The sequence below is a fragment of the Panthera onca genome, chromosome A1, assembly GCF_046562875.1.
Source record: "Panthera onca isolate mPanOnc1 chromosome A1, mPanOnc1 haplotype 2, whole genome shotgun sequence".
In the NCBI taxonomy this organism is placed as follows: domain Eukaryota; kingdom Metazoa; phylum Chordata; class Mammalia; order Carnivora; family Felidae; genus Panthera; species Panthera onca.
Window position 1 is genome coordinate 54,921,318 of NC_138339.1, and position 4,981 is coordinate 54,926,298.

A 4,981-nucleotide genomic window follows, 5' to 3' on the forward strand; every position below is an offset into this window, starting at 1 on the left:
GTGGAGGAATAGCACTGAAGTAGCAGAGGGAAAGCAATACCCTGAAAAAGCAGTTTTAAACATGATGAACTTGGTACTTTTAGTTTATCTCAGTCTGCAATTTCAACTCTCATGGGACTCAATGAAATGGAATCAGGCAATGTCGATCAATAATCTGAAATTCTGTTATAAAGGGTCTAGTATAAAATAAACATTAAGAGCCAGTGTCTGTCTCCTACTTCTACCAGCAACACACTCATATCTCCTATGCCCATGGAATTTTTTAAATGATGGTGAACACTGTTTACTTGTTTGCATTTCCTACTCTTCTCCAGTCCAGAGAGAACATTTAATGAGAAGAGGCTGAGTTTATCCCAATCAATATTTTCAGCAATGTCATATACTTGTCTTAAAGAGTGGTCATTTGGGAATTGATTGTATTTGGCAATAGACATATTCAAAATAATGGAAATCTGTAAAAAGAAAAATATTATTAGCTAGAATTTTCTAGTATAAATTAGTAAAATCCTATTATTTAGGGACATTTTAATGAAAATATTGGGTTGGTACATTTAAACGAATTAAAGTTTTAAAAACAATCAATTTTATTTTGTATTTTTTGGAAACTTGAAGAGTTTAGAATGTGCATTGATAAAAATCATGAAAGTTGAAATAAAAGATAAATAGGAGAGTGATGTCATATTCCATAATCTATTGGTAACTTGGCTCAAAAGGTCTCTTAATTGTTCCCAAGAGTAATGCATGAAGTTTTTCGCAATGCAGCCAAACGATGCAATTGGAATATATGGCCAGAAATATAATAAGTCTAACTTTGAAAACATGCATTGAGCTCTGGATTGGATGCTACTTTATAGGAGCATCTTAACCTAAGAACATTTATAAAAGCATTGTTTTAAATGTAATGATAACAAAAATGATGTATTTCTTTCATTCTTTTGTACATATAATTTATTTTTACAAAATGAAACAGTCTGTTCTCAGATCACTTTTTAAATATTAAATTTGAATTTTCATGATTTTTTTTTAAAATATCTGGAGATCCAAATACCCATCACCAAACTTAAGAGATGTTGCCATCTTCCTATATTTTCTTCAATGGGTTCTGTCATTTTCAAACAAATGTAACCATAGATACCATTTAAACACCATAATCAATAACTCTCCTCTGCTTCTGAAAGTTAACCATTATCTGGAAGTTAGATGGTACCATTCCCATAACTTATATCTATCCATCTTTTGGTTTCTTAATTGCTTTTCATGCTTTTATCTATTTGTCTGCATGGACAGTGCTTGGAGTGAATTCTTTACTTACCAGCTATATGTTTTTGAGCAAATTACTTAACCTCTAAACATCAGTTTCCTCATTTGTAAAATATTGACAATAGTAGTGCATGTCATAGGGTTGTTGGGAGATTGATTCATTTAAGAAGCACTTTTAAAAAGAATTTGGTAATAGACTTCTATATGATTAAAATTCACAAAAGCTATTTCAAGAAGAACTAAAAAGAACTTGGTATAGCATGTATAAATATTTGATTAATAAAATTACTCAATAATATATTTCAATTCATTATACCTTTGTCTACAAATTAGAATTTATCCCATTTATTGGGATTTTCCTTATAATCTCAGTATTTTCTTCATTGCCAATATTTCTAATTGCATCTTTTCCACATCTTACTATTCTCATATTTTTGCCTGTTTGTTTCACAAATTCTTATCCTTTTAACATGGATGGTATCTTTTCATTTACTTGTTTATAGACTTGTTCATCAGGTTCTATGAATTTCATTTCATCTGGAATAAATTCATATTCAGATTCTTATTTGTTGGGTATTTACTTTTACTTCTTCTTTTCCCTACCCTTCTTTCCTTTCCCCTGCCTTCCCTTCCCTTCCCTTCCCTTCCCTTCCCTTCCCTTCCCTTCCCTTCCCTTCCCTTCCCACCTAACTCCTTCCTCAAGTCATCTTGTCCACAAACCTATGCTAATAACCTTGTGTATCCCTTCTATATTTCACTTCACACACACACACACACACACACACACACACACACAATTGGGGGACATATTTTTATAAAATAACACATGTCTATGTTTTGTAGAACACTTGTGGGGAATATTAAGAGATACTATGTGAGGAAAGTATTTTGTAATCAAATAGTTTTGGGAAACACTGGGTAAAACAGAATGAAATACCTTTCTCTATTGCTAGATTTCTTAGTGCATTTATCATAGAAAGGTGAGCAAATTTTGTATTCCTCCAAATCATTTGACAACAGAACCCTTTCTTAACAGGGAAATTCATATACTGGTATTATGAGGAACAGATTTTGAAAAACACTGACCTAACAATGCCAATAAGTATCATTTACTTCTTATAAATTTAGCTTTCATCCATTTGGAGACCAGACATACTCTAAATCAAGAGGCCAAGCAACCATTATGTTAACTCTATTTATGCTTCTTATTTTGCGTGCAGAACCTTGATTTTTATCCCCTTTACTGGTAACCACGCCCCTGCCTAAAACCTAAGGCTCAGAAACAAAAGTATCTGTTTTGGTTTCATTTGCTGACTGGCCTTTTACCTAAATTGTCCTTCCAAGATTTGGGGTACTGACTGGAACCCAAGCAGTCTACCTACTTCACGGTCTTCCTACTAATTAGCTATCTCCTCATTATGTGACCTAATACACAAATTGCTATAGTATCCAGTTCTTAATTCTCATTTTACCTTTTACCAATACATAAATTCAGAATGGAGTATAAAGTAGATTACAGAAGAAAAATACAGGATGTAAAAAAAAACAATCATAGAAAAAGTGAATTTTGACTTGGGCATTTATTGAAGTAGGGACTCAACATGAGTTAAAAGGCTATTTCTTTCTAGCCATCTTTAGTCTTCCTCATACATTTATTGGCTGAATTAAATGGGGTAACATAAAATGAATTAAATGAGTTAACATATAAGAGAATTTAGCATTATGCTGGTACAGTATAGGCAATAAATGTTAGTTTACATTCCATTTTTCAAGAAAGATCACATAGCTAGGATTTCTTCATTTATAATATGAAGAATGTCTAGCAAACATAGTGCGTATCACACTTTGATGGATCAATTCATGTACCTTAAAACATATTGTCACAAATTACTAGAAAATAGTAAGATATTTTCTGGTATGTATTATGATTAATAATATTCCTATATTATTAGGATATTTAGGCAACTTCAAAAATTTGCACATAACTTCCATAATAGGTAATGGGGAAAAATGGATAATCTATGAGAGGTAGGTGGAATTATTAGCATATATATAAATGAAGAAACCCCATATCAGAAAAGTTTAACAACTTGTTTAAAGTAATAAATTTAATAGTTAAGTAGCTGGGTCTCTCCAATTCCAAGACTCACACTGCTTCCACTATGCCATACTGTTTTCTCACATTCTGATTAATTTATTTTATTTAAAAAATTTTTAATGTTTATTATTTTTGAGAGAGGGAGAGACAGATTGCAAGCAGGGTAGGGGCAAAGAGAGGGAGATACAGAATCCAGAGCAGGCTCCAGGCTCCAGGCTCCTAGCTGTTAGTACAGAGCCTGATGCGGGGCTTGAACCCATGAGTTGTAAGATCATGACCTGAGCTGAAGTCAGATGCTTAACCTACTGAGCCACCCAAGCACCATAGGTTAATTAATTTATTTTTTAAATTGTCCCTTTATATGCAATTGAGTATTTTAATCATTAATAGTCATCTTGCAAATTGTGTTATATTTTGTCTATTTTTTAAAGTTGACATATGTATATTCACCATCATTGACACTGCTCTTTGTGGGAAGTTCCACAAATATATTGTAGTAATTACATAGTTAGTAGTAATAGAAGTAGTAGTTACAGAATGTGATGTAGGTATATGCCTTCTGCATGGTTTCAAATATAGATTACAACGTATTGATAATTTTTTCCTGGTACACAAATAAATGAGTTTATAGTTATAATGGTATCTTCACTATTGTGTATAATTTTGTATAAATAAAATATGCTTAAAAACATAATTGTATTTAGCAGTAATTAAATATACTCCCAAACAGCATGAAAACTAGAATGGTCAGGTGTTCCAACTCTTATGGATCCCATATTATATGCTAAGCATTGTCCTAGGTACCTTATATACTCACACTATGTCCTAATCACAAAAATCATATGAATTTGCCCAGAGTCACACAGCTAGTACATAAAAGTGACTGGATTCAAACCCTGGCAGTTGATAAAAGAGCCCTTATTCTACTCCCTATGCTACATTTCTTCCCTATCAGCTCTCACTTAGTATGGGATATATATTTAATATGAAGTTGCCTAAAATTAAAATAAATGGAAAACCAAAATGAAGAGGAAAGTTGTATCATAGTCATGTAGACTATGCTTCTCATCTCATGTTGTCTCTAATCTCTGCAAGAGTGACTAAATCATACACCTATACAATTACTTTTTCAAGAAAATATCAATTCTGGTTACATTTTAAGGTTAGCATTTTGTATGACCAATATTTTTTGGAGAATTTCCTCTGTAAACAAAGGAGAGACGGAGATGCTGTTAGTTTACCTTCTGTTAGGCAGAAGATAAACACTTTAATCGCTTCTCGGCCTTTTGGCTAAGATCAAGTGTAGAAGATAAACACTTTAAATGTATTACAGAAATTGGAGTCAGTAAATACTTGAGAGTAGTTGTCCAAAAAAGGGAGAAATAGTGACAGATAGAGTAGATTCCAAGGAATAAAGTCTAGTCAGAAAGAAAATCTTTTCCTCTGCTAAGAATAGAATATTTCTGACCATTGAACATGGGACTTACAACTGCAAGGAATAAAGAATACAGCTGACCCTTCAATAATGCATGAGTTAGTGGCATCGATCCTTTGCACAATTGAAAATCTGCTTATAACTGTTAACTCTTCAAAAATGTAACAAGTGACAGCCTACTGTTGACC

At 32.5% G+C, this 4,981-nt stretch overlaps 1 pseudogene; it reads left to right on the forward strand.

Moving 5' to 3' along the window:
* Nucleotides 1-4,628: 4,628 nt before the first annotated feature.
* On the forward strand, nucleotides 4,629-4,713 carry LOC144613241 (U2 spliceosomal RNA; annotated as a pseudogene).
* Nucleotides 4,714-4,981: the final 268 nt, after the last annotated feature.